At 43.6% G+C, this 20,143-nt stretch overlaps 1 protein-coding gene across 1 annotated transcript in view; it reads right to left on the reverse strand.

Moving 5' to 3' along the window:
* The window catches only part of ZNF804A (zinc finger protein 804A), a 69,296-nt gene that overhangs the window by 48,561 nt on the left and 592 nt on the right, over positions 1-20,143 (reverse strand). The gene's annotated exons all lie outside the window — the stretch shown is intronic.

Here is a 20,143-nt window from a genome sequence, read left to right on the forward strand (position 1 = left end):
TAGATTTATGCTTATTGGATATATATTTATGAAGGTGTCTTCACATTTGGTATATCTGTTATTGTGGTATATTTGGTATATTTGTTATTGTGGTAAAGTCTGCATGACATTAAAATATACCATGTTAACTGTTTTTACATGTATTGTTCCGGGGTATTAATTACATTCACAATGTTATAAAACCACCACTACTCTCTATTTTCAGAACTGTTTTATAACGGGTAATAGCAGAAACCCTTAACCGTTAAGTACATCCCAGTTCACTAAGTCCCCGACAATCTCTCCTATACTGAATTTTACAATTATACCTTACCCACAAAGTAGTGGGCTTCAGTCCTTGTAATAATTCCTTTAAAAAACAACTTTGAATCACAATATTTATTTTCCTTTCCTCAAAGATTACAACATATTGACAACTTTCAACATTCACTATTGCCATACCTGCTCTCCTGACCTGACTCTCCACAAGTCTTCAAAGGTATCAAATGCTGAATAAATTAGACACAGCAAGGTACTGACCCTCAACAACTTCCAGCAACTTATGCAGTAACCATTTACCTTGTCATGCAAATACACAACAGTCCCTAAAGAAAGAAATAACGGACTTCCCATGTACGTGGGCTGCGGACTTTACAGGCCATGAGCAAAGGTCCCAGTAAAACAGGACGTAGTCTCACTCATCCTGCCACAGAATAGGTTTAGTTTCACCATTCCCGTTTTCTCACAAGTGACCAATGGCACAGTTTGTAGCCATAACCTATTCCTTCACATAAACCCAGTTCCCTATCCATGGGATGTACCCACGCTTTCAGAAAATGCAGAATTCGCACAGAAATGCAGGCTCCTCATTCTCACACATCAGTGATTTTTCTACCTTTAAGGGCCTAACCGGCATCCTGTACAAGCTCACAAAGCACAGCCCGTCTGCAGAGGAAGCTGCTTCCTTATCAGAGAAAATCTTGAGCGCCATCTGCCCGGGTTCGGCTACCTCTGGCCAGACTCACGCTGTACGGAACAGCTAACCCCGCGAGGAAGAGGCGATCATGCTAAGACCTCCTGGCAGCCGACGAAAGGTTACCGAGGAAATCATCCCACATGCACCCAGCCGACAAGAACAGGATGTTATCTGGAGCACAGGACAGCTACGAGGTGAGATATCGGCGAAGGCAGAGATGACACACACAGTGTGAGCAACGACAACATGACAGAGGAAGTGAACTCGTCTTTGCCATATTAAAGAAAAACCATAGGATAATTTACCTAATAGAATTATTATTTATCGAGGCCCTGCTGGTGGGGCGCAGTGGGTTGAGCATCAACCTATGAACGAGGAGGTCATTGTTCGAGTCCCAATCAGGGCACATGCCCAGGTTGCAGTTTGATTCCCAGTGGGAGGGTGTGCAGGAGGCAGCCCATCCATGATTCTCTCTCATTGATGTTTCTCTCTCTCTCTCTCTCTCCCTCTCTCTCTCTCTCTCTCTCTCTCTCTCTCTCTCTCTCTTTCTCTCTTCCTCTTTCTAAAATCAGTAATAAAACAAAAAATAATAAGGGCCTGAAAATCTTAAAATTCGACAATGTAGTGTTTACTACATTTTTATCTTTAAACCATTGATCTGAGATGCAACAATATAAGGAAATTAAGGGAATAACCATAAACAATAATACAAATATATTAAGTCTTCACACTTATAACAAACATGTTTAAGATAGTGGCAGTTAAAACTAAACTTTTCTCATTAGCATTTACACATAACATCTCAGATCTGAATAAAACTACAACCCTGACATCAGCAGGTAAGATGTTTTGAGTTGTTTTAAGTAATATGTCAAAGTAAAACCATTGATTGTAGAGGAGAGTTCAAGCCATTCTACTACCGATTTTTCTGAGATGGTTCAATACAGTCCTTTTAAGCTATTTTCTTTGCAGCCCGTCCTTGGAGGTGGTGGCAGAGATTCCGTTTTACCCAATAAAGCCATTTATTTCCCTCCTGGTGGTGGGAAATAAAGTTTCCCTGTACTCGTTTTTCTTTGGCAATCTATTGTGCAGGTAGCAAAGCATAAAGCCGTACAGAAGCAATAATGAAGGAAGAGACACCCCCAGTAATCCTTAATGGATTGTCAGCTCATGAAGGCGACTCACAGGCTGCAGCTAATGAGTTCCATGCACAAAAGGAATCGATCCATCGGGGAGCGGAGTCTGGCCACACCGTCCGGGCCGAGAAAACCAGCTGCTTTCCCCAACAATATCCATTCCTTCAGGCCTCATCACAGCTGAATCCGGTTTCAGCAAAGAACTTTCACATTAAAAATATTTCATTTATTCCTCACAAGAATTCTCTGATGTGTGACTTAACTTATGTATCACCATACTAGTAGTAGCACTTATGAAAATGCTGAAATTTATGTGGATCTGCTAACTGGCTTCCCTTCCATTTAAAACCAAATGAAGAAGCGATCCAGCTCAAGTGAACTGTTGAGTTTAACCCCTGAGTGGCTTCTCTTCCTCTACTTCCTGCAGGAATGCCCACAGGTGCTCTGCCCGAGGCAACCCTCCAGGCAGGGAACCCTCCTCCACAGCTTCCTGCTCCCTGTGTGCCAGGACAGCGCCCGCACCTAAGACCATCAGACACAATCTCAGATGAGACAAGTCATTCTATCACATGATGTGGGGGGTGAGATAAATCATTCTATCACATGATGTGGAGGATAAGTCATTCTATCACATGATGTGGGGGGATGAGATAAGTCACTCTATCATATAATGTGGGGATGAGATAAATCATTCTATCACATGACTTGGGTCATGAGATAAATCATTCTATCACATGATGTGGGGGGACAAGCTTTCCCTAATATGAAATCTTACACTGGCTAATTGGGTCAAAGGAAGACTGGAGACCTAAAAAATAATTAATTAGTCACTGGCGTTCACAAATGCTGAATGTTCACTGAGTTAAAGAAATAATGTTAAAAAAAATAATAATAATGTTAACCTCAGTACTGTAGATCTCAATCTTGAGGTGACATTTCACTTCAACAACTGAAGATACTAATCTATAATAATAAAAGGGTGATATGCTAATTAGACCAATGTCTTCCCATGCCCTTCCTGATGAAGCTGGGGCTGAAGGAAGCCAGCTCGGGTCCCCGGTGCTTACAGGCGGATGGAGGAGGAAAGCCTGGACCTCAGGTGCCGGAGGGAAGCTGGTGCTGACAGTCGAGGGAAGGAAGGCCTACTCTTGCATGAATTTTCGTGCACTGGGCCTCTAGTTGGTGAATAATATAAAATAAATTAATGAGATACACTTAAAAGGCGCATTTCTTGGAAATATAGTATACAGCCCTGCTGGTGTGTCTCCGTGTTAGAGCATCAACCCATGAACTAGGAGGTCATGGTTCAATCCCCGTTCAGGGCACAGGCCCCGGTTGTGAGCTCGAACCCCAGTAGGGGGGAATGCAGGAGGCAGACAGTCAATGTTTCTCTCTCGTCGATGTTTCTGTCTCTCTATCCCTCTTCCTTCCTCTCTCTAAAATCAATGGAAAAAATTTAAAAAGAAAATATAACACACAGTGCTATAATTCAAATTATAGCCACACTCTTAGATTCCCTCCCTCAAACTTTGCATTTTAAGGTAAGCACATTTCACAAAAGATTTTACTTTGGGTTAGCTGCCTTCCTAGACCTTCAGTGTGATAAACTTTTGAAAGTTAAATGCATCATCCTTAGGATCAAAACCAAAACGTACACACAGCTGACAGTCTAAGTTCCATGCATCTCCCGGAACCACTTTCTGGATGGCCTGTTTCCTGCAATTTGACTTTACCGGCAAGGCCCTTTGAAAACAAGGCCTTTCTTCCAGACAAAATACCGGAGAAGCAAATTCTGATACAGACGTAAAGAGAATCAGTAATACACTCCCCCAGCACATCACATTGCAAGACCACTCTAAATGCAAAATCGATGTGTCGAGTTAATTTCCCTCCTTTGCCTCAGGCTAATTAGCACAAATTAAGTTTTATGCTAATCTGCGGGACACAACAGCATACAATTTGAAAATGTTGAATTTCAGCTGATCATGAAAACACATTCATACAACTGCTGCAATGCAACATTACATACACCACACGATCATTTTACCACAGTTTTTCATTGTTTTGCAACAAAACTAAAATTAGTAGTGAATGGTTATAATTTTTCATCTTAGGTATTAAAGAAGTGTTCGTTTTGACATTTGTACTTTTCATTGAATTTGATTGGTAAGAAAGAAGGGGACAGGTATTTGAATCTGGTGTGGTAGATGACAATATTGTAATTTTGGATTTAGCGCGCTCCTCGGTATTTCTGTGTATGCCTTGGAATGAATCTGTTGGCCTAATTTCTGTAAGAAACATGTTTTATATTAATTTAAAAGACTTCTGGAAAATATCAATTAGTGATATAAATATTAAGATTTGCAATAAATAAAATGTACACATACATTGATTATACTCCTCTATTCACTGAAATTGCTCTACACCTGTTTATTATCGGTAAAGGAAACAGGAAACTAAACATTCTGTGTCATGTACAAACCTCCTTTGGAAAGTGACTGTGGGAGGCAGAATTCTGGCCTCAGTCATCTCCAACTCAGGTGGTACGCCCAGGCTTACGTTTTAGGTTTTATGGCAAAACAGACTTTGCAGGTGTAACTACATATACTAACCAGTGGATCTTAGAACACCAAGACCATCCTGGACCGCCTGATGGGTAAGCACATGAGCCCCTATTGGTGCAACAGGAAGCAGGAAAGAAAGCGAGAGAGAGAGAGAGAGAGAGAGAGAGAGAGAGAGAGAGAGAGAGAGAGAGGGGGGGGGGGGGTGGCAGACAGGGAGTCACTAACCCCCAAAGGATAAGAAAGAACAGGATGTGCCTTTTTCTGAACGGAGACAGAGACTGCCCCATGGGGAAGCGCAGGTAGCGCAGGAGCAGCGGGCCCCTGGCTGAGGGTCACAAGGACGGGGCCTGAGTCCTGCAAGGCAAGGTGCAGGCGGAATGCAGCCAGCAGCCTGTGGGACCGAGGACAGGGCACCCACAGGTCCTGCAAGAGAGCCCAGCAGCGTGGGGCCTGGCGGTGCCCTGTGCAGTGAATGTAGCCACGCAGGCCGGCGTCCCACCCACGAGTGCCAGCTGACTGTTTTAAGCTGCTGAGTATAGGAACCTGTCACAGCACGGGAACACAGACATGTTACTCAGTATCTCCAGGTCAACTTTCCATCTGTATGTGCTTTCTTTTAGGTAGACGATGATAGATATAGATGATAGATAGATAGATAGATAGATAGATAGATAGATATAGATATAGATAGATGATATATAGATAGATAGATAAATAGATAGATGATAGGTATTTCAGAGAGAAAGAGAGATAGAAACATTAATTATGAGAGAAAGTCACTGATTGGCTGCCTCCTGCACACCACACTCTGGGGATGGAGCCCACACCTGGGCATGTGCTCATTCAAAGCAGTTTTGAACCACTGCAAACATATGCATGTCTATAGGCACTGACACATGTGGTGATATGTGTGGGGCATCTACAGGCACTGACACATGTGGTGACATGTCTTGAGCGTGTTGCTTTATAGTTATCTGGGTGCCTGCCTGTCTTCTGTGAGAGCACTGCTGAGAATACAGAAGTGAAATATGATGTCTCAAATATTTCTCCAGATTCTGTCTCTGCACATGCAGACACACATACAAACGTAAGGGGAAACAAAGCAAAGGTTACAGATTGGAGAATCTAAGTTATGTGAATGTTCACTGCATTACTTATGTAGTTCAAATTTCTTCCCCCAAAAAGTTTGGAAAATTAATAAAATGTCTATTAGATAGATTTTCTACAAATGGCTTTCTAAACTCTTTTCCGGAAATTTTCAAGTATTATAAGGTTAAAAAAGAAATTGAGCCCAGCTGGTACGACCCGGTAGTTGAATGTCGACCTAGGAACCAGGAGGTCACGGTTTAATTCCGTCAGGGCACATGTCCAGGTTGTGGGCTCCATCCCCAGTGGGGGGCGTGCAGGAGGCAGCCGCTCAATGATTCTCTTTCATCATTGAAGTTTGTCTCTCTCCTCTCCCTTTCTCTCTGAAATCAATAAAAATACATTTAAGGCAAAATGAAACAAAAACACTAAGACAAGTAAAAGGAAATTCTGCTTCTCTTAGTAAGTAATGAAGTTAGAAAGCCCATGAAAACAATTTAATATTATAGAACACAGAAGTGAGAAAAGTAACACCAAGAATGGAATTATATAACGGATCTCAGTATCAAGAAGAAACCACCATGGCTCATAACACTTGAATTTGTAGGTTGTCTGAGGCCCTTTGGCATTGGACAAGAGATATATGAGAGGGGGCAGGGTGTGTGCATGTGCATGTGTGAGTGTTGAGAAGACAGGCAGACGTTAACAGTTAAGAGAGATGGCACCTCAAATTCTGAGGGCACTCGGAGAGAACGGTGACTGATTTATTTTGTCAGTGCCCGGCATGTCTGCTGGGGTAAAAGACCTACTTACATTCATACAGAATACTTGATGTCTGGTCCTAGCCCCGTGGTTGACAAACTGCAGCTCAGGAGCCACATGCGGTGCTTTGGCCCCTTGAGTGTGGCTCTTCCACAAAATACATGGCCTGGGCGAGTCTGTGTTGAAGAAGTTTAAAAAATTTGGCTCTCAAAAGAAATTTCAATCATTGTCCTGTTGGTATTTGGCTCTGCTGACTAATGAGTTTGCCGACCACGGCGCTAAGCAATCAGCAGACACAGAAACCCTCCCATACAGAGCTCATCTCGATGATGAGGGAGGATATTCTCAGACTGCATGGGTTGCAGCCACAATCTAGGAAGTGTGACACACGTAGGACAAGCCCCACGCTGGAAGCTCTCATGGTGCTGACAGTCCCTTCATGTGGAAGAAACAGTTGGGAATCTCTTTCAGAAATGATCACATGCGGCCATCCCCATGTGCATGTGTATTTCCTACACCACAATGAAGCCACACGCTTTCTTTCTAAAGATGAACATGTGAGGCATCATGTACATGTAATGAAATGCACTCGTTCTAAGTGCATGTCTGAGTTTTAACAAGCGTGTGCCCTGCTTACTGATGAGCACGGACAGCACAGGAGGCGTCTCCATGATGCTGACGGCCCCTCATGGTCATTTCTCTTCCTGCTCAGACAAGGGTGGTCCTCCCAGGCTCTCTCCCACCGCACTAGCCTCAGGGCCGGGCACCATGGCATCGCTGGAGGTGGGGGCGAGCAGGCACCTGTCCCTGGCTCCCAGGGTCCAGCACCAAATTCACGCAGGAGCGGGAGGAGTAAGGTTCTAAGCTCTGGGCGAGCACCAGGTCAGAAAATGGGCAGGATTCCTGCTTTTAGGGTTCGGCTGCGAACTCGCTGTGTCCCCGAGAAATATGGCCACAGCTTTTTAACGATCCTATTAAATAGTTCAGAGGAAAGGGCCTATTATTGGTAAGCACAGCAATGCTGACATCCAGTAAATAAATCCGTTATCTTCCAAAAACAGAGGAATGGAGGGTGCCTGCAGAGTGTTATGAGATGTGACTGCTGGGTGGGCATGCACACAATGTAAGTCTGTTACCGTCCTGCTTTCAGAGTCACTGGCACAGTAGAAGCCTGACCAAGCTCATTTCAAGAGATGATACTGTATTATTCCTTTTCTTAAATATTCGGTAATAGAATGCTAACTAGTTACCAAAATAAACCATCTTTGTTCAGCCAGTATGGAAATATTTTGAATCTCAGTATTCAGACTTTATTAAAAATGTCCTCCTTGCCGAAACAGGTTTGACTCAGTGGATAGAGCGTGGGCCTGTGGACTGAAGAGTCCCAGGTTCGATTCCGGTCAAAGGCATGTACCTTGGTTGCGGGCACATCCCCAATGGGAGGTGTGCAGGAGGCAGATCGATGTTTCTCTCTCTCATCGATGTTTCTAGCTCTCTATCCCCCTCCCTTCCTCTCTGTAAAAAATCAATAAAATATATATTTTTTTAAAATGTCCTCCTGAGCCCCCACCCCCCAGGAGCACCTGTGGTCACTGCAAGCATTCCACATCTTTCCGTTCAGTCCCTCCTCAAACCCTTCTCCTGAAATGTCTTCCGAAGCTGAGAAAACAGTTTATGCAATAACTCCCATCTTTTCTTCTCCTCATTTACCACATAATTACCATGAGTTCCAGGAGAACCACCTACAGTAGATTAAAATCGGTCTCCTAAGTGAAGAATGCTCCTCATTCCAAATGTAGATTTTCGTGGTAAAAGCCATCCACAGCAATTAAAATGAAACAGGACACACCGAAATAACCTGCAGGTGAGGACACTGATATTAGTTCAGAAGCTATGGATAGGACAGGGCTACAGCCACACAAAACAGCTTCCAAACGCCTCACGTTCTGTTAAAATGCCATTGCATTCCGAAAGCAACAGCATACATTGGAAGGAAGGGACTCTGACCTGAGGGACAGTAACTTCTAGAAAAGTAATACCCTCGGAGATAAACCCCATTTTTTATGTCCCTGTTTCCTTCTGGCCCAATAGCCCAAATAATTTAAGGATTTAATTTGGAAAGAGGTGGGAAATACAGACTTTTATTATTAAAATGCCTTCATAACTGGAAGCATTAGATAAATTGAATACAGAAAAGGGTACTGAAAAAAATAGACAAAGGACAGGTGAAGCAGAAAAACTGCTTTGAACAGTGCGCACTGAGGTGGGCGCGGGCGCGCGCACACACATACACACACACACACACACACACACACACACACACACACACACGGGTTCGATTCCCGGTCAGGGCACATGTAGAATGGCTGCTAATATTTTATAAAATCTATAAACAACATAGTAACGTATATCCTAGCAGTATGTGTTTAAGAGTTAACTAAAGTTACACCAAATCTGAATATGCTTTAATTCAACAGACAGTTATTAGGAAAGTTTTAATAGATTAAAAACAGATTTCCTTAACACTGTATCACATATTCTTTAAGTCTAATCTGTCAGAAATACCATTGAATACTTCTCTTTCATCAATTTTAATCATCAGTAGTTTTAAATTTTATTTTAAATAGCTATTTCATTTGTGTATTGGATATCTAGTGCTTTTATAAGTACTTCATGAGCTCTTGATAATTTACAAAAATGTTCTTTCCCACTGCACGACTCTGAAGCACTTTATTCTCATCTCAGACCCCACCTCGAATCCCCGATCTTCAGGATTTGGCAGCCTGATTCGCCAAAACCAGATTTTCAAAATGATGAATGGGTCATCAGCTGCACAGTCTCCATTACAAATGATAAATGAGTAGGCTGAACCTGGGGGCTTTCTATATTTCCAATTTCATTTTAATATTTCTTTTGTGTAGGAGAGCATCTAAAGCAGCTCTTTGATAAATGGAGACGTGATGGGTAACTTTGTTGTTTAAACGTGTCACCACGTCGCACGCCGAGCATTGTGTTAGACCTTCTTGCATTTCTGTGCGATGTTCTCTGAGGAAGTGAGGAGGAAAGAGCACCAATAGGCTCTCGGAATGTGTGTGCGAGGGGAGACAGGTATCTCCCCGGTTCCCATGGGGACGGAGGAGTCCTTGGACCACGACCTCATGGCTGATGACCTCGGAATGGTCACGGCCGATGGACCTGAGCACTCACATTCTGAACCAGGTTGCCTCTGGTTCCTGTCGCTGTGAAGGACTGTACATCCCGGAAAGCAGAGCCTCCTTGAGGGACGGACAGACCAGCCAGCGCCCCCCCACCCCCCTATGTCTTACTCTCATCACGAGCTCCCGGGCCAGCTGCAGGGCAGAGCCTGGCAGTTACTGTCAGAGACAGAAAGTACTGCTTGCCAACAGAGAAGTGACTCAAACAGGACGAAATGGGGTCCTGACGTCCCACACTGCCTTCCAGCCATTATTTCAGCCAGAGATGGCTTGAAAACACAGTACTGTAATACACTCACTTCAAGTCAAAGGCATGGCTTATTCCCATTCTGTGACTAATTTTAAAAAATATATATTTTATTAATTTTTTTTACAGAGAGGGAGAGGGATAGTTAGAAACATTGATGAGAAAGAAACATCGATCAGCTGCCTCCTACACACCCCCTATTGGGGATGTGCCTGAAACCAAGGTACATGCCCTTGACTGGAATCGAACCTGGGACCCTTCAGTCAGCAGGCTGATGCTCTATCCACTGAGCCAAACCGGTTTCGGCTCTGTGATTAATTTTTATTCGCCGTTCCCTTAAGAGATCATTTATTTTTTGAAATATGTTTCTATTTTTTTTTTTTAAGAGAGGGAGAGGGAGAGATAGAAACATCAACCAGCTGCCTCTGGGGATGGAGCCCCCAATCCTAACCAGGAATCGAACCAGCGACCTCTTGGCTCATGAGTCAACACTCAAAGCACCGGGCTCTCATTATACCCACAGCATCCAGGGGCATCACAAATACTCAGTAAACTGGAAAGAGTGATTACACAATACCCCCTTCCTCAGATGACTTCCTCCCGTGCCTAAAACAACATGCACATTCAGTGTAGGCACGTAGCATTCAGTCCAACAGGCAGCGTCTACATACTAACATGCCTTTGCTACCAATAAACAGATTAGAAATGCATTCTCTGAACGTATTGTATCTAATATCGGACCTCTGACTAATCTGGTATTATTTTATAGCCACTATGATTAACATCAATAGGTTTCCATTTCAATGGTGTAGGAAATGGAAGCTCATTTTTCTTTAAAAAAATATATTTTATTGATTTTGTACAGAGAGGAAGGGAGATAATTAGAAACATCGATGAGAGAGAGTCATCAATCAGCTGCCTCTTGCACACCCCCTACTGGGGATATACCCACAACCAAGGTACATGCCCTTGACCAGAATCAAACCCGGGACCCTTCAGTCCCCAAGCTGATGCTCTATCCATTGAGCCAAACCGGTTTCGGCAGAAGCTCATTTTTCATCCCTCCTAGTTACTTACGCAGTTTAAAGGATCTTAGTAATCAGGGGACATTCTGAAGTAACAAAACTTAAGACAAATGATTTCAAGAGCATATTTCCCCTTCTTCATACAAGTAAAACTTATGACATATTTGCTTACATGTTTAATAATATCCAACAGAATGCCTAGCTCATATAATTATTACACTGGTTTATGTGGGCACATTGTAGATACAACTGACAGGAAATAGTACAATTAGGATAGGGAAGAACGGAACAAAAAAACTTGAACGTTTTCTGTAAAACATGTAAAGCTTAAGTAATAAAATATTTGTGCATAATAAAACAGCTTCTCCAAAGCAAATTAGAAAGACATGTAATTAAAATAAAATATAAATTCATTTCATCCTAGATAACAATACAGGACACATTTATGCTTCTTGGAAAAAGTACAAATGTGAAATTTTGATATACTGATTGATTTCTCTGCCATTATGATTCCCTTTCTTGTACTAATGAGACTAGTCAAGACAGATCATCTTAATCATCGGCGGTGACAATTAAATGGTAAACAGAGCATAACTAATGAATTCCTTATTTAGCCTCTTCTGCCACTGGCCTTACACCAGGCTCAGTTGCTAGCATTCAGCACCATCTTAAAACTTGTGTTCTTCTAAAACTGGTTTGGCTCAGTGGCTACAGCGCCGGTCTGTGGACTGAAAGGTCCCAAGCTCGATTCTGGTCAAGGGCATGTACCTTGGTTGCAGGCACATCCCTGGTGGGGGTGTGCAGGAGGCAGCTGGTAGATATTTCTCTTTCATCAATGTTTCTAACTCTCTATCCCTCTCCCGTTCTCTCTGTAAAAAATCAATAAAATATATTAAAACAAACAAAAAACGTGTGTTCTGCTCCACAGTATGTCGTTGGGGCTAAATTAGACTTTAGGATACATTACAGGTAGAGATGTGACTGAGATCCTATTGTTTTACCCACAAAGAAGACATGGATTGCGAATGAGTTTTCAGTCTTCTTTGCAGATGTGATCTAACACATGTACGAATGTCTTTGGATGTCATTTTTTTCCTGCTGCTATTCATCTTCTTGTTTACACATCCAACAGTTCCGTTACCCAAAGGGCCATTTTGGGTGTTATAATGTCATTCTACCGAAGCATCTGAAGGCACGCCAGCTGCCTATGTCACACTGTGAACTTGTTTAAAATGCGGCCTCTCGGGAACTGGACGGAGAGGCTGGGGCTGAGGGTAGTCGCTCTGACTGACCGAGCACTGTGTGCACACCGTAAGGATATGACTTCTGGGTAATTCGATGCAGAAATAGTTACGATAAAATGTGCGTCTTCCTTGAACAGCGAAGGTAAAACTGTTTTCCAAGCTCATCGAGTGTAGGATGCAATGGTGGGTTTTCACTTCGATCGGGGAGTGATTTTAAAATTCTCTCAGTGGTTCTGGATAGAACTTAGAACAGGACGTAGAGGTTAAGTGAACACTCTGACTCCATCCACAGTGCTGGCGACAGCTGACTCAGGATGCACTGCATGACACAACGTAGTCACAGCTGCCAGACCAGGAGGTTATAAGCAAAACACTGAAAAATCACTCTGCCCTCCAAGTATCCGATGTTACGATATCCTCGTGGTCTGTTAATCTTTCATTTTCTGAATTTTCAAGTAAAACAAATTGTCTTTTTAAGTTTTTAAAATATATCTTTACCGATTTTAAAGAGGGAGAGGGATCCGAATTCCAGGGGGTAGGTACGAGGAGGGAGGAGTGAGTGAGGGAGAGGGACAGATCAGCTGCCTCCCATATGCAATGAGTCCCGACTGGAATGGAACCACCGCCTGGGCATGCGCTCTGACCGGATCGAACTGCTGACCGTCTCACACGTGTCACTCGGTGCCAGGGAAACAGTGACTCGCCACCCCCCACTGCCCTCCCCAAGCAGCAGCCTGTTCACACTTCATAACTTAATTATGGGCCTTACTTATCAGTAATTAACCCACCGCTCTGCTCCCTGGCGATAAAGGACAGCACTGCGCAGAAGTCAATGCCAAGCAAGAGGGACAGCAAAGTGGGGTCCCATGGGGGGCCCCCTAAAGGAAGGAATCTGCAGTGACCAAGTCACTAGAACAGAGGAGCCACGTTGTCTTAGTTACAATCTGCCACCTACGTGATGAGTAACTCAGAACTCTCCAACATGACAGAGTGTCTTCTCCAGACGGTCAGGAGTCCACGTGGCACAGGCACGCAGCCTTCCCTGTTCACTGAGGGCCTCTGAGGAAAGAGCAGACACACCGCGCCCTCCACACAGACGCACGACCGTCCCCTCCCACCAGACACACTGCACCCCTCCCAGGCAGACGTGCTTGTACATGTTCATGGAAAAAGTGGAATGAGGTAGTTAAGGTCACATGTGCACCAAAGTGAGATGAGAAACTTCCACAGGACAGAGGAGCTGTGTTTACAGCAACACTGTAAATGTACAGAACATGCTTGTAGGACTATTTTTTATTGCGGTTAAATATGCATAATATAAAAAGTACCCATTTAATCATTCTGAAGCACATTAACATTGTTGTGCTCCCATTGTTACATTATTTTTAATCAACAACTGAATAAAATGGGGGCCAAAAACTCTACTGACGATTTAAAAGGGATCAATGGGCCGGCACCATTTCAACGGCTCTTACCAATCAACGAGAGGAAACCCTGATGTGTCTGTCAGACTGGAAACAGCGAGACGTATGGAATAATCACCACCGGGCTGACTGTCCAAATAAATATTGATTTCTTGACGCTGTTCTATAAGTGCCTCTAGGTAATGCCTTTTATTTAAAATCAGAACATTCACTTACATTTTGGTACCTAGCGAAATGTTATAATTTTATTTAATAAAATTATTTTAATGTAACTTCCCCACAAGATGTCACTCAGCATCTTACCATTGACATTTGCCATGCACTATAAAAACGTAATATGGTTTTGATAACTTATTTATTCCACTAACTCTTTACTGAGGTATGATATGTGTTTCTGTAAAGGGTCTTAAAGGTCGCTCTCAGGGACAGCATTAAGTAATATGCTACATCTAAAGTTTTATTAACATCATTATAGCTGCAAAAAAGCCTTTGAGTTTTTATCATAATAATACCATACTAATCATGCAGCATGTATCATATTATCAATTCCTCTAAGTCTTGACCCATAAAAACTGCATCTTTCTTGTTGCATCCATAATGTCACAGTAATCAGTAACACAAATAGAACAGTTTACATTATTTTATTCAATCTGCACGTTTCCCTAAGAAATCTAATCCCAACGTCTATGGAAAAATTTTCACCAAGTTTCAATAAAACTGGGAAGTTGAGCCTCAGATATTGGACAGCTACTTTTCTGTACTATCACTTGTGGCAATCATAGATTTCAAAAATTTAACATGCTTTATTTTGTTTAGCTATTATTGTTTCAACAAATATTGTCATCACAGTCAACCTTTTTTTTCCTTAATGATATAGACCAGTGGTTTGAGAACTCATTAGTCAACAGAGCCAAATACCAACAGCACAGCAGAGGCCTAATTCAGGCCCAAGCTCATCTGCCTCCTGCCACACAGCCTGGCCACGCTCACTCTGTCTGCAGGAAGCGCCAGGAAGCAGCTGTCGACCCACCTAGTTACATAAACAACTCCTAATTGTCGGAAACCCACCTGCACATCATCCATACTACGGCTGGCTGACTGAGAAAGGGAAACGTGAATCGGATTATAACCCATTTGAGTTCCGAATTGATTAAAGCTTGGGTCCTGGGAATTTCTACTTCGGGGGATTTGTCAATACTTGGTCCTGGTTCTCCTTAGAGTCCTGCTATTCGCCTCTCTCCTGGGCTGTGCTCTCCCGGGGTTTAAATGCTTGTTGGTAAGCCCTCACACCATCACGGTCGGACAATCAGAAAGAATATGTGCACAGCAGCACAATTCACCATTGCTAAGATGTGGAAACGGCACAGTGCCCTCAGCAGACGAGGGGATAAAAAGCTGTGGGACATCCACACCGCGGAATACGATGCAGCTGTGAACAAAGAAGGAACCCTGACCCTTTGAGTCAGCACGGAGGGGCCTGGAGAGCACTGTGCTGAGTGAAATAAGCCAGGCAGAGAAGGACAAGTGTCCCGTGATCTCCCTCCTGTGTGGAATCTAATGAACAAAATAAACTGATGAACAAAATAGATCCAGAGACAGGAAAGCATGGAACAAAATGTGGAATTTCTGGTGGGGTGGAAGGGGGAATGGGACGAGACTAAAGAACTTGTATGCATCACCCAGGGACACAGACAATAGTGGGGTGAAGGCCTGGGGTGGGGAAGAGTGGGAAGAGAGGGGTTAATTGGGATACAAGGGCCATCTGTAACACTTTCATCAATAAAGATCCAAATTAAAAAAAAAAAAATCAGACAAGGGAATGAAAGTGACAACCACATACACGCTGACGACGCTGAGGCCGTGTCCCTTCCATTGCCTGCACAGCTAACGGAGACAGCAGGTGTGTGACTCTTTAGCCCCATGAGCAGCAAACTGCGTCTCTCGAGCCACATGCAGCTCTTTGGCCCCTTGAGTGTGGCTTTTCCACAAAATGCCACGGCCTGGACGAGTCTATTTTGAAGAAGTGGCGTTAGAAGAAGTTTAAGTTTAAAAAATTTGGCTCTCCAAAGAAATGTCAATCGTCGTACTGTTGGTATTTGGCTCTGTGGACTGATGACTTTGCAGACCACTGACCCATCCTCACCCCTTGAGATATTAACCTAACAATGACACTTCCTCATCCGCACTGATTCAGCAGTTGGTAAATTTAACATACAGTCTGCAATGCACCACTTACCAGAGAGTCAGTGAGTAGAGGAACCTTTCAAATTACATCCCCGAGGAGACACAGAAGCATGAGGGAATTGCATGAACCACAACGCCGTGTTCGATAACAATAACCAGAACCAAAGGCCATGCAGCCTGTTCCAAAGACCCACCTCCTTTCGGGAGTTCTCATATTCCCACAGGGAAGTCCCAGGGTTTTTTCAGACTTTTCAAAATAAATGCATATGGAAATATTCTGAGTGACAAGAACACCTGTGGATATGTCAAAGTATGTGCGTCCTTTCCAACACGTAGAAAATGAACGTGAGCAGCACACACCACTTCACATGTGATGCCACACACACAGCCTGCGAGGCCTGGGATAGTGGTTTGTGGGGAAGGGGATAGGAGGTGGCTAAAGGGTGATGGAAGGTGGTCTGACTTTGGGTGGCGGGCACACTGTGCACTATACAAAGCATGTGTCATAGAAATATACACTTGAGGACTATTCTATCTAATAAAAGAGTAATATGCAAATTGACCATCACTCCAACACACAAGATGGCTGCCACAAGATGGCCAGCAGAGGAGGGCAGTTAGGAGGGACCAGGCCTGCAGGGAAGGGCAGTTGGGGGTGATCAAGCCTGCAGGGGAGGGCAGCTGGGGGCCATCAGGCCTACAGGGGAGGGCAGTGGTAGGGGGGAACCAGACCAGCAGGGGAGAACACTTAGAGGCGATAAGGCTGGCAGGGGAGGGCAGTTATGGGTGATCAGGCTGGAAGGGGAGGACTATTGGGGGTTACAGGCCTGTAGGTAAAGGCAGTTGTGAGCAACCAGGCGAGCAGGGGAAGGCAATTAGGGCAATCGGCCTGGCAGGGGAACAGTTAGGCATCAATCAGGCTGTCAGGGGAGTGGGTGATCAGGCTGGCAGGCAAAAGTGGTTAGGGGCAATCAGGAAGGCAGGCAGGTGAGCAGTTAAACCATGTAATTCATTCATGATATTCTGGAACACTAACAAAATAGTAGCTTATTTCTTATTCCATGGAGTTAAAACTGTATCACAGATTGGATGCTATTTATACCACAATTCATGACCGGCATCGTGACCTTTCTGCTTGCTTTGAAGACAGTGCCAAATAGAATTTGTATGTTTTCAGTTAAAATTGTCAAGAGAAACAGATTTAAAAGCTCAGGAATAGGTTCAAGATTGACAACAGACTTAATATGTACAAACCTTTCCAAATCTGATGTGTGCATGGCAAACTGTGACCTATGGAATGAACTGTACGTTCGGGTGACGTGCTCAATATGAGTGGCAGGATTCCATTCTGGATTTCGGACCACAAACAATTCACCAATGACACTGAAGCCCAAGTTTTATTCTATAAGCAATTTTGTTCTCCAAGTTAACTTCTAACGCAGAAAGTATCACTGCATTAACAGTTACGGGCTAACTTACCCCAATTCAATTATTTTGTTTGAAGATTTTAAGTCATCTTATTTAATTGTGAATTTTTTTTAATGTTCAGAATATCCATTAGTTATCCAGTGATTGAAAATAACTGCAAATTCTTTGCAAAAATCAAAATACATTTTCTCTAAATGGTTTTGGGATGTAATTTGTACTTTTCCTGCGCACACACACACACACACACACACACACACAGGACCACTGGAGATATTGTTAAAAATCCTTTTAAGTTAGTGCACATTTTGAAATGTAAGAATATGATCATTTTTTAAAGAGAAAATTAAAAATATATCAGCATCAAATAGACCAAAAAAAATGAAAATGATCCCATAAATATTATTCTCTGAAACTGGGATTAAAAACATGATAATCATAAATTCTTACTTGAAAATGTTCAAAACGTAGCATATACACATTTTTGAGTTAGTATTTGTGTTTCTTACAAGGTCATTAATTCTGAGAAGTTAGGTTCAGTTTTCTGGTTAGAGCTTATAGTAAGTTTTCCCTTAGAGAAAGTCCTCATGGCATCCTATGAGCTGTAAGTAACACACCTTAGGCAACTGTAAATGTTGGCAAGGAAGGTTTGTAAAGTACAAATGCTCTTTAACATACATGCACCTGTGACTATATTTAGCACCTCTTCTGTTATACTTTAAAATAGGCATAAATCTAAAATGTCAAATATAGTTGGACCATACATTAAAACCTATATCACTTCTGTCCACGTAACTCTCACACAGGAAATAGAGACTGGAGCAGTTTACGGAAATAACCTGGAGGGACTGGCTATAAAGTCCCTTTAAGTCCTTTCACTGTAACGAGAAGAAATATGGTAGCAGCTATTTCTAAACCTTTTGTTTGTTTGTTGCTTGTGACGTGTTTATATCTTGACTTATTTATCTCACAAAGGTTCAAAGTTACACTGGAAAGTCTAGCATTTAACCGCTTCCTGGCTAATATGAGTGATACAGAACTAACCGATTTCAAACTCACAAACAAATCAGCAAAAGCAAGGCCAATCCTTGTTAGAAACCCAAGGTTGATTCACACATCAAGATTATCATACTATGAACAAGCTGAGGTGTTTCCAAGTAAAATTTTGTCTACAGATTCTGTTTGAGGTTTAAGCACCAACAAAATGAGATCTTGTTCAATAGGTTTGCTTTTTCCTATAAGTGAAACTTGAGTTTTAGAAGCCAGAACATACTTTCTTTAAAATGAAGGTTTCCCTTCCAAAAACAATTTACTTACGTGGCTAGTCCTCTAAATCGAACTAGAGTAACCATAGCGATTCCCTAGTCTTTGCTCTAAGGAAAGCCACAGAAGGTATTTTACTTTCTTTTGTTCAAAAACCACCACCAACAACCTTATCCAGAACCGTAATAAAAACAACAAACTGCCCTGCCTCTTTGATTCTTAAATGAGCTGAAAGAAGTGGCCCCAGAGACTCATGGGAAACAGAAAAGAAAAAGCTGCGTCAAAATTCTCTTAAAACTTCCAATGAGAACTTTTTTTTTTTTTGAAAACACATCACAGCACATTTAATGTGCAGAATCATCTTTCTCAGACACACAAAGAAAAGTAGATGAACAACACTGTACTTGCATTTGGACTAACCCAGTGGTCGGCAAACTCCTTAGTCCACAGAGCCAAATATCAACAGTACAATGACTAAAATTTCTCTTGAGAGCCGAATATTTTAAATTTAAACTATATTGGTAGGTACTCTGTTATTAACTTAACGAGGGTCCTCCTAAGCTGGCCTAAGGGCCACACTCAAAGGGCTCATGCGCCACCGTTTGCTGACCACAAAACTAATGGAATTTGCCCATAAACTACTGCTCTCCTGAGGCTAGGTAATCACTTTGTTAAACAAAACAAAACAAACAAAAAACAAAAACAACAGGGGGGGGTGCTGCTTGCTAATGTCATAGTCCTAGACTCAGGGATCTCACATTTGCATCTGCCCACTTCTGGCTCCACTGCCTAAGGAGCCTTCCCGCTACTTTATTTTTATTTTTGTTTGTTGTGGATAGAATGAAGTGCATACTTCTGAGGAGATCCCAACACCTGGGAGTCGTTCTGCCTAAGGCTGTGTTGCTAAGAGGGTTTGGGAAGAAAGAGTAACCTGGATTATCACACTGCACCATCCCAATGCTCAGCATCTCCACCACCAATCAGGGGTGACTTCCCTGCCAGGAGGGGAAGGATGGGGCTCCGTGGTCCAGAGAGGACCTCCCGAGCCTGCAGGGTCCTATCCATCCAGCCGGTTTCCTAGGGGCTCTGAGCGCAGCACCTGCCAGCACTCACCTGGTCCCCGGCCCCCTCCCCTGGTCTCCGGCCCCCTCCCTTGGTCTCCAACGCCCTCACCTGGTCTCCAGCCCCCTCACCTGGTCTCCAGCCCCCTCACCTGGTCTCCAGCCCCCTCCCCTGGTCTCCAACACCCTCACCTGGTCTCCAATGCCCTCACCTGGTCCCCGGCCCCCTCCCCTGGTCTCCAGCCCCTTCCTGGGAACCAATAGCTGAAAGTCGCTGCGGGGTGAGCAGAACTACTCTCCGGAGAAGTTTGCTCCCTGTCGCAGGCATCCGAAATCCTGAGACCGTTCAGCACCCTGGCCAGCTCCATCCACAGCCCATCCCGCACCCCGCCCGCTCCATCCACAGACATTCAGCACCCTGGCCAGCTCCATCCACAGACCACCCCGCACTCCGCCCACTCCAACCAGGCCACCGGCGCCCGCCCGCCTCCATCAGGGACCCCGCAGGCTCAGTCCCCTGAGCTTCCCAAGCCCAAACACGCTGCGGGGTTT

Source organism: Pipistrellus hanaki, assembly GCF_964339955.1.
Source record: "Pipistrellus hanaki genome assembly, chromosome: 8".
NCBI classification, from domain to species: domain Eukaryota; kingdom Metazoa; phylum Chordata; class Mammalia; order Chiroptera; family Vespertilionidae; genus Pipistrellus; species Pipistrellus hanaki.